Below are 15,678 nucleotides of genomic sequence, written 5' to 3'. Positions count from 1 at the left end.
GGTGTAGTGGTCAGCCAACTCCAGCAAAATGAAGAAAATTTCTCTTCTTCTCCATGGGTCTGCATCTCACTGATGCAAGTACCAAGAGGTCCAGAAACTCAAAGAGAACATACCTTCCTTCCCACCTGTACAGACCAGTATCTCAGCTATTAGGAGCAAGCATTTGTCTACTCAAGAGAGAGGATATAGTGGGTACACACCACATGCCACCCTGTGATTTTTTAACCTACCTGACCACACAGAGGACACGAGGAAGCAGGATGGAAAATCTGCCTTGAAGCTAGAAGGGCAGATATGCGAGTTGTAAGAATAAAACAGCCACCAAAAGGGGTTCTTCCAGAAAAATTACTGCTCCAGTTTCTATTGGCAGTCCCACAAATGGAGTAGAAGGGCTAATCTTATGTCTGATCTAAATGGAGGGACTTCTGATTTGCACTTCAAAGAATTAAGTAATGAACACTGCAGCCAGGACTAGAAGGACCCTGCCTTCAGCCAGGTACTGGTAGGCTTTTGACACAGCTGTCTACCTTGCCTGGACTCTCAGAGAACCCTTTTGTTGTGGGGTTGCTGAGAGCTGAAGAACAGCAGGTGCCAATTGCAGCCACAACAGTGCAACAGCAGCAATATCGCACCAAGAGTCCCTGATTCCCATCCATGAGCTGATTCATCACCTAGAGACCCAAATAGCAATCAGGAAGACTTGTTCATCCTTTAATAGTCCCATATGGCCAGTGAGGAAGTCTAATGGTGAGTGGAGGCTAACACACTACCATGAACCCACCAAGGCAAGCAACGGTGGAAACAACCACCAGATGGCTGGAAACATATCCTGTGCCCCATGCCACTGCTCAAAACAATACTCTAGGCTTGGATAAACAAGTCTTATGGTGACTTGGAGCCCCAAAAAGAACTGAATCAGAGAATAGGACTCTTTTCTGAAACAACTTCATAGACACCTGGGTCAAAGAGCATTGACCAGGTATATCACATCCCCTATCATGCACCAGCCTTAGGGAAAATTGAATGATACAATGGACTGTTAAAGACCACACTTCAGTGCAATGGGTGCTGGGACATTCAAACATTGTGATACACATTTAGCAAAAGCCCCTTGGTTAGTTAACACTAGAGAATCTGCCAGTTGAGCTGGCCCTTCCCAATCAAAACCCCTTATGTACTGTAGAAGGGGATAAAATTCCTGTAGTGTGTGTGTGCAAAACACGCTGAGGAAGACCATCTAGGTTATTCCTGCCTCAGGCAAAGGCAAGCCCAGCTGTGGGATTGCTTTTGTTCAGGTACCTGAGTGCACTTGGTAGATAATGCAGAAGGATGAGGAAGTCCACTGGGTATCTCAAAGGAATTTGATTCTGCGTGAGAATAGCCCATGACTTGAACTGTACAATGCCAATTGCTATATAATGCTGTACATCATGTCAATGGTGTTACAGTAAGAATCATCCAAACAAATTAAGAATAAATCTTGATGGAACCAGGCAAGTGAAGTGGTGATGGAGCCAGAGCTGGCTTCAGCATGCAACAACACCACAAACTCTCTCTACTGACCTAAAGGATAGTTACAATGAACAGAGCCCAAAGTCATATACTAAATGAACTCAATGGACATTTTAGATAGCCCATAGTCTAAGGAAATTATATTTGTGTGTGTACATCAAGGGATGGAAAAGGTGGTGGTAATTAGAAAGGAGGACATTGTGGAAAGCATGGGACCCGAGCATAATTTAAATGGCATAAAATAAAGGGTAGAATTTATCCTGGTTTGGTTGGGATAGTTTTCTTCATGGTTGCTCATATGGTACTATGTTTTGGATCTGTAATCACAGAATCACAGAACTGTAGGGGTTGGAAGATCGTTGGATCCAACCCCCCCAAAGCAGGTTCCTCAGAGCAGGCTGCCCAGGTAGGCATCCAGGCAGGCCTTGGATATCTCCAGAGAAGACTCCACAACCTCCCTGGGCAGCCTGTTCCAGTGCTCCGTCACCCTTACCATGAAGAAGTTCTTTTGCATGTCGGTGCAGAACTTCTTGTGCTCTAACTTGCAGCCATTGCCCCTTGTCCTATCCCCACAAACCACTGAGAAGAGGTTGGCTACATCCTTCTGTCTCCCACCCCTCAGATATTTATATACATTGAGGAGATCCCCTCTCAGTCTTCCCTTCTCCAGGCTGAACAGACCCAGGTCTCTCAGCCTTTCTTCATAAGGAAGATGCTCCAGGCCCCGTATCATCTTTGTGGCCCTCTGCTGGACTCTTTCCAGGAGATCCCTGTCTTTCTTGTACCGGGGAGCCCAGAACGGAACACAGTACTCCAGGTGAGGCCTGACCAGGGCAGAGTAGAGGGGGAGGATCACCTCCCTTGACCTGCTGGCCATGCTCCTTTTAATGCACACCAGGATCCCATCAGCCCTCTTGGCCACCAGGGCACACTGCTGGCTCATGGTCAACATGTCATCCACCAGGACCCCCAGGTCCTTTTCGTCAGAGCTCCTCTCCAGCAGGTCATCCCCCAGCCTGTGCTGATACTTCAGGTTGTTCCTTCCCAGGTGCAGGACTCTACACTTGCTCTTATTAAATCTCATTTGGTTTCTTCCTGCCCATTTATCCAGCTGGTCCAGGTCTCACTGAATGGCAGCACAGCCTTCTGGCGTGTCAGCCACTCCTCCCAGCTTTGTGTCATCGGTGTACTTGCTGAGGGCAGATGCTATTCCCTCATCAAGGTCGTCAGTGAAGATGTTGAACAAGACCGGACCCAGCACCGACCCCTGGGGAACACCGCTAGTCACAGGCCTCCAGCCAGTCTCTGCTCCGCTGACCACCACCCTCTGAGCTCGGCCAGTCAGCCAGTTCTCAGTCCACCTTGCCATCCACTCATCTACCCCACACTTTCTCAGCTTTGCTAGTAGGATGTCATGGGAGACAGTATCAAAAGCCTTACTAAAGTCAAGGTAGATGACATCCACCGCTCTCCCCCCATCTACCCAGCTGGTGATGCCATCATAGAAGGCAATGAGGTTGGTCGAGCACGACTTCCCCTTAGTGAATCCATGCTGACTACTCCTCATAACCTTCTCTTCCAATTGCTTGGAGATGGCATCCAGAACAAGCTGCTCCAATAACTTTCCAGGGACAGAGGTGAGACTGACTGGCCTGTAGTTTCCCAGATCCTCCTTCCTGCCCTTCTTGAAGACCAGAGTGACATTGGCTATCTTCCATTCTTCAGGCACCTCACCCGTTCTCCAGGACCTTTCAAAGATGATAGAAAGCAGTTCGGCGATCACATCTGCCAGTTCCCTTAGCACATGCGGATGCATCCCATCGGGACCCATGGATTTGTGTACATTGAGCCCACTCAGATGTTCCCGAACCACTCTCACATCCACCAGGGGGGAGCCCTCCATTTCCCAGACCCTTTGTCCTATTGCCAGGGGCGAGGAGTCCCGGGGGAGTGTCCTTGAAGCAAAGAAAGCATTCAGTATCTCTGCCTTCTCAGCGTCTCCCGTGACCAGGACACCCCCCTCATTCAGCAAGGGACCCACATTATCCCTAGTCTTCCTCTTGCTGTTTACATACTTGAAAAAACCCTTCTTATTATCCTTTATCTCTTTTGCAATCCTCATCTCTAGGTGGGCTTTAGCCTTCCTCATCACGTCCCTACAGGCCCTGACAATACATCTATACTTCTCCCAAGAGGACAGGCCCTTTTTCCACATTTCATAGACCTTCCTCTTCCTTTTGATCTTATTGATGAGCTCCTTGCTCATCCACGCGGGTTTCCTGCCCCCCTTCCCCGATTTCCTATTCTTCGGGATGCACTGACCCTGAGCATGGAAGAAGTGCTGCTTAAATGTAGCCCAGCTCTCACAAGCACCCTTGCCTTCTAGCAACCTATCCCATGAGAAACTCCCAAGCAGGTCCTGGAAGAGGTCGAAGTTGGCTTTTCGAAAGTCCAGGGTAGCAATCCTACTCTTAGCCTTACTTCCTTTGCTTAGTTCCATCTGGAACTCCGCCATCTCATGGTCGCTGCATCCCAAGCTGCCCCCAACTTTCACATCCCCGACAAGGCCATCCCTGTTGGTAAGAACGAGGTCCAGGAGCACTCCCCGCCTCGTCAGCTCCTCCACCACCTGCGTCAGAAAATTGTCCTCAACGCATTGTAGGAACCGTTTGGACTGCTCATGCCTGGCTGAGATGCTTACCCAGCAGATGTCTGGGTAACTGAAGTCCCCCATGAGGACCTGCGCTCATGATCGTGAGGCTACTAGCAGCTGCTCGTAGAAGGCCTCATCAACTTCCTCCTCCTTATCTGGAGACCTGTAGTAAACCCCCACCACCATGTCTCCCATACCAGCCCACCCCTTAATTCTTACCCACAAGCTCTCCACTTGTCCTTCACCCTCCCCCAGGTGGAGCTGGGTACACTCTAATTGCTCCCTCACATAAAGGGCAACCCCACCCCCTCGCTTCCCCAGCCTGTCTTTCCTAAAGAGGACATAGCCCTCCATGACTGCGTTCCAGTCATGCGAGCTGTCCCACCACGTCTCAGTGATCGCAATGAGATCATGGCCCCACGACCGAACACAGATCTCGAGCTCCTCCTGTTTATTTCCCATGCTCCGTGCATTGGTGTACAGGCCCTTTAAGGAAGCAGCAGGTGCAGTAACCCCTGGGGGGATGCAAGAAGAAGATACTGGATGGGGGATCAGGAAGGCTACCTTCTCTGAGGATCCCTCAGACAATCCTATGGGAGAGCTCAGGAGTTTTTCCCTGTCTTCAACAGTGACAGCAGTGACGACTTCCCACAGCCCTTCTCTGTCACCTTTAGCTCCCCTCCCTTCCCCCATCAAACCTAGTTTAAAGCCCTGGTAATCAGCCCAGAGAGCTTGCTCCCCAACACACTTGCACCCGACTTGCTCAGTTGGTGTCTGTCCATAGCCCACATACCTGGCCTCTCAAAGGACGGCCCAATATCAAAATACCCAAATCCCTGGTCCAGACACCACCCCCTCAGCCAGTCATTTACCTGTCCTGTTCTGCTCCTTCTATCTGCATCCCAGTCACCCAGTGGGAGGACAGAGGTGAACACTACCTGCACCCCTGATCCCCTCAACAACCTCCCCAGGGATGCAAAGTCCTTTTTAATATTCTTCATTTTTCTAATAGCAGCTTCCTGGGATCCAACCTGAATGACTACGAGAAGATAGCAGTCCTCCAGTTTAATGAGTTGTGGCAGAGCCTTCCTAACGTCTCTGACACGTGCCCCAGGAAGAGAGCACACTTCTCTGGCTAGGTTATTTGGGTGGCAGATAGCAGCCTCGGTGCCCCTCAGCAAGGAGTCCCCAATCACCAGGACTCTCCGCTCTTTTTTTTGTGGCACAGGTTACAATGCGGTGCTCCATCTGGCCCTGATCCTTATGTTTTGCACTTCCCCCAATCTTGACTCTCTTCTCGGGGTTGCTTCCCAGGTTTGGACTACTGTCCAGACCCTCAGCCTCTTCCACAACCTCCCTGAGAGCCTCAAATCTACTTCCCAGGGACACCATGGGGGTAGGTGGCACTGTGGGTGTTGGGGGCAGACGTCTCTTTCTGCTCCGAGCCGAGACAAGGGTCCAGCCCCTTGTCTCTTGCAGACAGCCTGGCCCTCTGTTCTGCATGTGTTCAACGGGGGCAGCCTCTACCCCTTGTTGGGACATAGGAGAGGGCTGCCAAGCAACAGCAGAGGCAGGGAGACCCCTCCTATCTGTCACCCTCAGAGACTCCCTCAGACTGCTGATTTCTTGCTGCAGCCCAGCCACCAGCTTGAGGAGTCCCTGAAGCAAGGCACACCTGCACCTGTGACAGCGCTCTCCTCCCTCATGGCCCAGATGGGCCTCCAGATTCTGGAGTTCCCTGCAGTCACCTGTCTGGACTGTCACCTCCTCCCTTAGGGGATCCACCTGGGTGCCCACGTAAGCCCAGAGAAGCAGCATATCCTCCATTTGTGTTTCTGCCTTGGACCAACCACTGCAACGGGTGTCCACCACGGCAAGGTCTAGGTTCTCCTCCCTGCCCCGCGCAAACTGCCTGCACTAACTGCCAAGCCGGTCCTGTTAGCGCCTCCTGTTTGCATTGCTCCTCATGAAAAAGATGCTGACAAAACACTGACATTTTAGTTGTTGCTGAACAGTGTTTCCACAGAATCACAGAACCACAGATTTTAGGGATTGGAAGGGACCTTGAAAGATCATCTAGTCCAATCCCCCTGTAGGAGCAGGAACACCTAGATCAGGTCACATAGGAACACGTCCAGGTGGGTTTTGAAAGTCTCCAGAGAAGGAGACTCCATAACCCCGCCGAGCAGCCTGTCTCAGTGCTCTGTCACTCTCACCGTGAAGAAGTTTCTTCTCACATTTTAAGTGGAACCTCCTATGTTCCAGCTTGCACCCACTGCCCCTTCTCCTATCATTGGATGTCACCGAGAAGAGCCTGGCTCCATCCGACACTCACCCTTTACATATTTATAAACATTAATGAGGTCACCCCTCAGTCTCCTCTTCTCCAAGCTAAAGAGACCCAGCTTCACTGGCCTTCTTGGCCACAAGGGCACAGTGTTGGCTCATGGTCGTCCAGCTGTCCACCAGGACCCACAGGTCCCTCTCCACTTCACTGCTCTCCAACAGGGCAGTCCACAACTTACACTGGTGTCTGGGGTTGTTCTTGCCCAGATGCAGGACTCTACACTTGCTCTCGTTATATTTCATTAAGTTTCTCCCTGTCCAACTCTCCAACCTGTTGAGGTCCTGCTGGATGGCAGCACAGCCTTCTGGCGTGTCAGTCACTCCTCCCAGTTTAGTGTCATCAGCAAACTTGCTGATAGCACACTCCTTTCCCTCACCCCGTCATCAATGAATATATTGAACTACACTGGTCCCAGTATCAACCCCTGATGGACTCCACTAGATATAGGCCTCCAGCTCGACTCCATCCCATTGACCACAACCCTCTGGCTTCTTCTCTTCAGCCAGTTCACAGTCCACCTCACCACCCGATCCTCCAGACCACACATCCTCAGTTTAGCTGCAAGGATGCTGTGGGAGACAGTGTCAAAAGCTTTACTAAAATCAAGATAGACCTTTCCATCATCTATCCACCTGGTTATGTCCTCATAAAAGGCAATCAGGTTGGTCAAGCACGACTTCCCTTTGGTGAAGCCATGTTGACTGCCCCTAATGGCCCTCTTGATATGCCTAGAGTTAGCGCCAAGGATATGTTGTGTTACATCATCTTTCCAGGGATGGAGGTGAGGCGGACTAATCTATAGTTACCTGGGTCCTCCTTCTTGCCCATTTTGAAGACTGGAGTGACATTTGCTTTCCTCCAGTCCTCAGTCTTTCAATTTTCTCAAGATGCCTGCTAGCAAGGAGGCTGGAGGTGTATGAGGAGCAGGGAAGGAACAGCTGACCCAGCATTTCAACCAGCTTTGACAAGATATATGTCTCCATAATAGTGCTCTCTAGTAGAGCACCTTCCCATTTGAGAAGCAAAGTATCCAGCAGCAGAGGGACTTGGAAAGCTAGAATTTCTGTTGTTGCTACACACAAGAGGCTCCAACTCTGCCATGGCCTCACACCCTACCTCTCACAAACCCATGACAAAGCCAGAGAATTATCTGTTGGCAGATAGGAAAGCTAAACTCTGTGCAACAGACTGTAATGGAGCAGGGAGAAGAGCAGCTCTCAGCTCAGGGATGTGCTACAGCCCCAGCAATCAGCACTTCATAAAGCACAGTGCAGTCAAAATTTATATACCTTTTCATCACAAAATTGGCTTAAAATAGCTATATCTAAAACAATATAACATGTTTACTGGTTTTGTAGCTTCTGAGAATTTAACATATTATTTCTGCACTGGTGTGCTCTGGGGGACACCTGTCCGGAAAGCAGCCTGTGGACACCATGGTGACCATGAGCCAGCAACATACCCTTGCCACAAGGACAGCTGAAGGGATCCTGGGCTGCATTAGGAGTATCACAGCAGGTCAGAGGAGGTGCTCCTTCCCCTCTGCTCAGCATTGGCGAGGCCACAGCTGGAGCACTGGATCCAGTTCTGGGCTCCACAGCACAGGACAGACATGGAGCTACTGGACAGAGCCCAGGCTGAGACATGGACTCTTAATTACCTCCAGTGGCAAAACTGAGTGGCAAAAAAGCAACACCTGGGATCATGCTAAAACTACAGATGGTATTACAAAGTACTGCAGACAGTGAGCTGAGAGCTGATTTCCTGGAACTTCCTCTGTCTTCAGGCATTGCCCAGAGCAGGCATTTTAAGAGACTAATGGCACTGTAATAGTATTTGCTCCATATAAACACAGGAGAACACTCAGCAGCACCCTTCACACAGGCAGGCAGTCCAGTGGATAAAGGCAAACGTACACACTTCTTCCCTTCCAAATTTAACTGCTTTAAACCCATGAGGCAATAAATCCTCTGGAGTTACATCCTGGCTGCCAGACCCCTTAAGTTTTTGCTGCAGCACAGGATGAGGTTTGGAGTGGACTGAGGCTGTCTCCATTGCTTTTCTCTGTGCTGTAGCTTTTTTTTTTTTGTAGCACTGCCCCACGTCCCCCAAAGGGAAAGGGAGAGAAAAAATGAAAACTGTTCAAGGATTGAGCTAAAGACAGGAAAATCATTCAACAATTATTGTCACAGGCAATGCAGAGTCAACATAAGGGAGATTAATGCAATTTATTATCTATTACTAACAACCTAGAACAGTAAGAAACTAGAAACACCTTCCCCCATCCACATTTTTCCACCTTCTTCCCCCCAGGCAGTGAAGGGAAATGGGGACTGTGGTCAGTCCATGACATTTCATCTCTGGCACTCCTTCATGGTCACTCTCTGCCCCTGCTCCAGCGTGGGGTCTCTCCCATGGGATGCCATCCTTCCCAACTGAGCCTGCAGGGGCTGCCCACAGGCAGCAGCTCTCCAAGAACTGCTCCCACATGGCTCCATACCACGGGGTCCATCCCCCAGGAGCAAACTGCTCCAAGCCAGGTTCCCCATGGGCGGCAGCTCCCCCCAGACCCCTGCTCCTGCGTGGGCTGCTCTCCACGGGCTGCAGCTCTGGCCTGGGGCCTGCTCCTGTGGGGGCTCTGCATGGGCCGCAGCCTCCTCCAGGCCACATCCACCTGCTCCACCGGGGGCTCCTCCAGGGGCTGCAGCGTGGAGATCTGCTCCATGTGGGACCCATGGGCTGCAGGGGGACAGCCTGCTCCACCAAGGGCCTCTCCACAGGCTGCAGAGGAACTGCTGCTGTGTGCCCAGAGCACCTCCTGCCCTCCTGCTGCACGGACCTTGGGGTCTGCAGGGCTGTTTCTCACTCCTTTCTCTCCCAGCTGCTGTTGCCCAGCAGGTTTTTTACTTTCTTAAATCTGCTCTCACAGAGGCACAAACAACATTGTTTAATGGCTCAGCTCTGGCCAGTGGTGGGGCCCTTTTGGAACCAGCTGGAACTGGCCCTTATCTAACACGGGGCAGCTTCTGGATTCTTCTTACAGAGGCCACCGCTGCAGCCCCCCACTATTGCAACCTTGCCACATAAACCCCATACAACACAGTGAGAGCACTGTCTCAACACCACACAAACCCTGTTTGCTCTCCCTAGCAGTCAGCAAAGGGTGGAATGAAAAGGGTTATCCATGATCTACACCATGATCTACAGCCAGCCAGTACAGAACTTCGTCCAGAATAGACACACATATCCGCACACACATTTTTTTTTTTTGTGTGTTTTTTTTTTTTGTTAGATACGCGCGCCCCCCCCCCCCCCCCCCCCCCCCATTGTTTGGCATAGTGTTATGCATAAAGAAAAATTTCCGTGTTGTACAGACATGACACAGTCCTAAAGCGATCCCAACAGCCCCTCTCCCCCATCCGCTCTGCAGGGCCCGGGACTCCCGCGGCCCCACGGCTCGGGCGCAGCCCCGCACGCGGGGACGGGGCCCGAGGCCGACTCAGCCGCCTTCTTCCCGCCGCACCGGCCGCGTCCCGGCCGGCACGGGCAGCGAGGGCCGCCCCGGGCCTCCTCCTTCCCGCCCGCCGGCAGGCCGAGCCGCATGGCCACCGCCGGGCCCGGTGAGGCCTCAGTGCGGCTTCAGCCGCCGCGCAGTGCGCAGGGCCCAGCCCAGGGCTCGCCGCCGACGCCGCGACCGCGAAGGCCGGTCCGGTCTCTTTCAGGACGTGAAAATGGCGGAGCAGAGCTCTGCCCCTCTCCGCGGGGCGCGCCGGGGCCGCCTCGCCTGTAGGGGGCGGCGCGCAGCGAGGGCGCCACGGGCAGGAGCTGCCCCCGCAGCCGGCGGCCGCCAGGGCCTGGCCCCGCGCCCTGCCCTGCCCCGGGACAGCGCAGCCGGCACAGCGCAGGGGCCCGGCGGGAGCGGGGCGTCCGGGCGCGCCGGCTCCGCTGCCCTTGGCGAGACCGAACCGCAAAGCTACCGCGCTGCTGGTGCTGCCTTTCAGGGAGAGAGAGAAAAATAAAACAGAAAGGCAGAACCCCAGCGAGCCCGCCGCGGCGGCGAGCCCGGGCTGACGGGGCGGGGAGGCGCTGGCCGCAGCCTCCGTCCGCCGCGGGTCCGGGCCCGGGCCCGGCAGTGCCCCCGCCGCGCCGCTTACCTGCACGGCGGCGCCCGGCGGCCCGCGCCGCACCGCGCCGGGCGGCCCGGCCAGGGCGGTGCTCGCGGGGCCGCGCCGAGCCGCGCCGGAGCCGCACGGGCCGGGAGCGGGCTGCGCAGATGCGGGTGACGGCCGTGCCGCCCCGCCGCTGCCGGGCTCCGCGGCGCCCGAACGGCCCGAGGGCAGCGGAGCCCCGCGCCGGGAGGGGCGCTGGGCGGCTCGGGCCGGCCGCGTGCGTGAGTGTGAGTGTGTGCACGCGGGGAGGGGGGGGGCGGTAATTGGGCAGGTTGAGTGAGAATGCATGCAGTTAATGAGTGCCGTCGCCATGGTAACCCGTGTATTCTTCAACGTTGCAGTGTCAATTTTTAATCCGACCGCATAATTTTGGGGAGCTGCCTGGCCGCGCACGGCGGGTCGCCACGGCAACGCGCAGCCCGGGCACCCCCGAGGCGGCCGCGGTGCGGAAGGGGCCGCGAGGCTCCCCGGGAGCCGCCCGCCGCCCGTGGTGCCCTCCTCCGGGCTGCGCCACCGCCACCAGGCCCGGCCCAGCTCCGCCGGGCCCCGCGCCGCGCCCCGCAGGCACGAAGCGGGCGGTGGGACCCGGCCGGCGAGTACCGGGAGCGGGGCGCGGCCTTGGAGCAGCGGCGAGCTCCGGGGCTCCCCGGCCCTCCGGGCACCGCCGGTGCCCAGCACAGAGCACAGGTGGGACCCGGCGCCAGCAGTGACCGCCAAAGACCAGTCAGCCCAGCCGAGGCAACGGCTGCCAGCACACGGGCAGCAAAACAGCCGTGGGGTAGGAGTGAAGGCAAATGCTGCCCAGCACAGAGCTCCAGGATTGGGAGCACACCAGCTTGAGTGCAGTTCTTGGTGCCAGTTCTGGGCAAAGCAGAGAAATGCTGCACACCGCTCAGCAGCAAAACAGTGTCTCTGCTTACACCCAAGCCCTGGAGAGCTGGTGCAGACGAGACATGGCAGCTTTGATTGCTGTTAGAGGGAACAACCCCACTCAGGAACTCTGATAAACTGTGGCAGGAACAGTAAATCCATCTCTGCCACATTGTCTTGCCTCCACTCCTTTTCATAGCAGGTAGTCATGAAGCACTTTGTTCCCACAATACTGAGAAGTCAGGCTGAGCTTGAGGGTCCCAGCATCTCCCATCCTGACATTGCATTGGGGTTTTGAGGTGGCTTAAACACGATTTTCACCTTTTATCAAAAATTAAGCTTGAAATTGGGCTACATCAGGCAGAAGGCATGAAAGATGGGAGCTCCTCTAAGTCATTAATGTTAACCTAACCCCCCTGGAGTGCAATCAAACTCCACCGCTGATGGTAACATATCTACATCTTACCTAGCAGTTAAGAGACCTCCAAGATCAAACTAATTCCTGAGGCCTCATCTGAAGTAGGCAGGCATGTGCTGCCCCAGTGGAAAGCGAGAAGGACCTCCTTAGCACTCATTCCACATGCACAAAGAATAACTACAAAATATTAACATGAAATCTCCAAAGATCTCTAGAAAGTGAGTAAATGTAGGACTTGCTCAGTGCTGAGCAGTGCTTACTAAGTGCTGGTCAAAAAAATACAGTTTATATGTCTACCCTGTAGAATTTCATGGATACAAAAAATGTGCCTTTTGGACATACAGTGTTTGTCCTACTTATCCACAGAAGGTTGGAGCTGAAGGAACTGAGACCGGAAGCAGAACAAGAAGTGCAAAAAGGTGTACAGCTGTTGAAAACAGCACTCAATACACATGGGACAGGCTGGGAGACGCAACTTTCTGTACACCCCTCAGGCCACATCCTGCCATATGAAATCCAGGGTAACTGGTATTTCTGCTTGCTTTGGGGAGAGCAGGAGAAAGCTCTTTGTGTCTAATGTAACTGCCACTTTCAGTAGTGTGTGCCTACCAAGAGACATACATAAGAGACATAAATCCTAATGCATTCCTGCTGTATGGGATGACAATACCCTTGCAGGTGGCTGTGCCTGCCACTCCTCACCTTCAGTTATATCTCACACTCATTTGACCCAACAGCCTGACTGAGACCTTGCAAAACATGAGCTAACATGAGAGTTTGAACTACAAACTGGCACACACAGCTTCTATTCTACAAATTCACTGCGCAAGTCACTTTGGTTCTGTTCCTCAGTTTCACTGTCTCTAGAAGGTTTTCATGAGCTGGTAACTATGAAAAACAATTCTGCTTATAGTTGCCAAACATAATAGGTGACACCCAAATTATGGCAAATGGTGGATTACACTTTCAGCTCATAGAACAATTATTAATCATCAGAAAATAGACCAAGACAAGGTAACTAAGAGGCACTTTTAAAATATTTCATGCTGTCTTCCCAGTTACTGGCAGCATTTACTCTAGGCTAAGTGGCATGCCTCTACCAGGCAGCTCAGCAGAACAGGATCTGCAATCCCAGGGCAGCCATTGCACACTGTCCCTCAAGTTAATCGCAAAATGTAACTCTTGTGCTACTACAATCACAAAAGATTGTATGCAGCATTATTTTCTTCTCATACTGATGCTGAGCAGTGATGCTGACACTGAGCAGAATAAGGAACACAAACGCTGCACAGGGGAAAGGTTTTGCACTTTACCCATTTCTAGGAGCAACATTTCTCTTGACTAGCAGGTAAATCAGGTGCAGTTGTACATTGTGATTACACCAAGCAGATGAGACGTGATCTATTTCACACCTACTTACCTAACAACATTAATATTTACTACTCATATACACAACATAATCTGTTCCAGGAGCTGCACAGACCATTTATTTGCCAAATTCCACCTATGCGTCCATCCACACGAGACCACAAGCTGCATCTTCCAGTCACCTCCAACTCTGGTTTCACCTCCATGATTTTCAGTATTTTGGACTGAAATCACTGAACTTTGGTCCTGTTTAGTCAAAACATTGAAGCAAAACTTAAGATTTTGTTATTAAAACAAGTCAAAATACTCCTTTTTTAAAATGTGTGTTCAAGATTTCTAAGTCAAAGCAGGTCACCCTGCAGGAGCAAATTTCTGTGAACAAGAGGTTGTAGCTCTGTAAGTCTGAGAATCACCCAGGATCATGTCCAAAACTATGAACCATTTTGAAGTACATACCTTCCAAAACATGTGCTAGCTGTAGTCATCTTCCTATTGCTACTACTCTTCCAGCAGATCACACCAATTGCTGTGATCTGTTCCCTTGCATACAGGTTACTGCACCTGAGTTTATTTAGCTAAGTAACTTAGACATTTTATTGAAAGATGTTGCTAAAAGGAATTAAGCTAAAATCCCACAAAACCAGGTAAAATGAAACAACTGAACCTTCTTCAACATCTGCATACATGTTTAGCAAAAATAATAGCGTAAAGAAGCTTTGAGAGTTAAGAGCCCACATTCCACTATTCAAATATGCCTAACCACAAAACAAAACCTGGGGAAAAAAGGGTTGATCGCATTAATGCTTCCAAAGCTACAGGTCACTCATGACAAGCATTCTGACTTATCACCTACATAAACACTTTCCTACTGTTCCTACTCTGCCAGAGTTTGAGACAAAGCTAAGGTGTGAGGCATTTGTGCCACCTATCTTTAAGGCAGATATTTAACATCATGTGAATAGCTACTTTATGGAATTTGCAATTGTGTCAAACACTAAAATATAGGAAGAGCCACGTTTTTCAAAAACAGGAACAGGTTTGAAACAGACTCCAAATACTACCACAGAGGTTCTAAACTTAACTTTTTTTTTTTTTTTTTTTTTTTAATGGTACAGCATTGATTTCTCCTTCAAGAACTGCTGACACTAATGTTTAAAAATCAATCCTTCAATTCATGTTTGACGACAATGCGTATTTTTTCAAGAACAAATCTATATTGCATCATATATTGCATTAGTTAGGACACCTAATACATAAGCACATCCCCCTGTCCTGGTTTCACCTGGGATAGTTATTTCTTCCTAGTAGCATGTACAGTGTTGTGTTTTGGGTTTAAGATGAGAATAATGCTGATAACACAATGTTGTTGCAGAGCTTCTGTTTAGTCAAGGACTTCTCAGCTTATTGTACTGCCCCACAAGTGAAGAGGCTGGAGGTGCACAAGATGGGAGATGACAGAACTAGGACAACTGACCCCAACTGGCCGAAGGGACATTCCATGCCATATGACATCATGCAGGACAGTAAGAACTCAGGGGGGTTGACTTGCAGTTAAGGATTAAAACTGAGCCATGAGCCACACCAGATGGTTTTGCCATCACCTACTGCTGCTACTGCAGGTTGATAGAAAGCACATGCTACGGCCCCACAATACAGCTATGCATGCAAATCTTCTATGATCTTTTTTTGCTCTTCTATGAAGTTTAAGACATTCATGCAAACTATACTTTTGTAACATCTAAAAGAGATCTCAGAAATAGTCACACTTGTGAACACACCTGACACCAGATTGTCTTCCACTGCCACAAACAAGTGACACTAGCAGAGCTAAAGGGGATTGTTTGGTTGTTGTTTTTTGTTTGTTAGGGGTTTTTGTGGATTCTTACGATTATAGAAAGCCTAGCACTTAACTGCACTTGCTCAGTATCTGGCACTATTGAAATCCTACTAGCTTTCCATGGGAAAAAAATCCAGAAGGATCCAGGTGATACCAAGGAATTCCTGCTTCATTAGTGTAGTAAAAGGCCATTTTCCTTTTGTATAGTAACCAAAGGAGACATCACACATTGTTCCAGTAATGGTTAAATAGAACTTCAACATGTGAAGGAGTTATAGGCAGGTTGGTTAAATCCAATCTAGGCCCTTCCTCCAAGTATTCATGAATAAAGATGACTTCAAACAACCATTGTCCTAACGATCTTACTCTAAAGAGCTAATATAGTAGGTAAAAGCCATCACTAATGCACTGTTATCAGAGATGGTAACTGCTACTGTAAGGCCAATACAAACTCACACTGGAAACTGGTCATAGAAACCAACTGTCATTAATATCTACAGGCAC

This window comes from Aythya ferina, assembly GCF_964211825.1.
Source record: "Aythya ferina genome assembly, chromosome: 16".
NCBI classification, from domain to species: domain Eukaryota; kingdom Metazoa; phylum Chordata; class Aves; order Anseriformes; family Anatidae; genus Aythya; species Aythya ferina.
The sequence above is the reverse complement of the archived record's forward strand: the minus strand, read 5'-3'. Positions refer to the sequence as shown.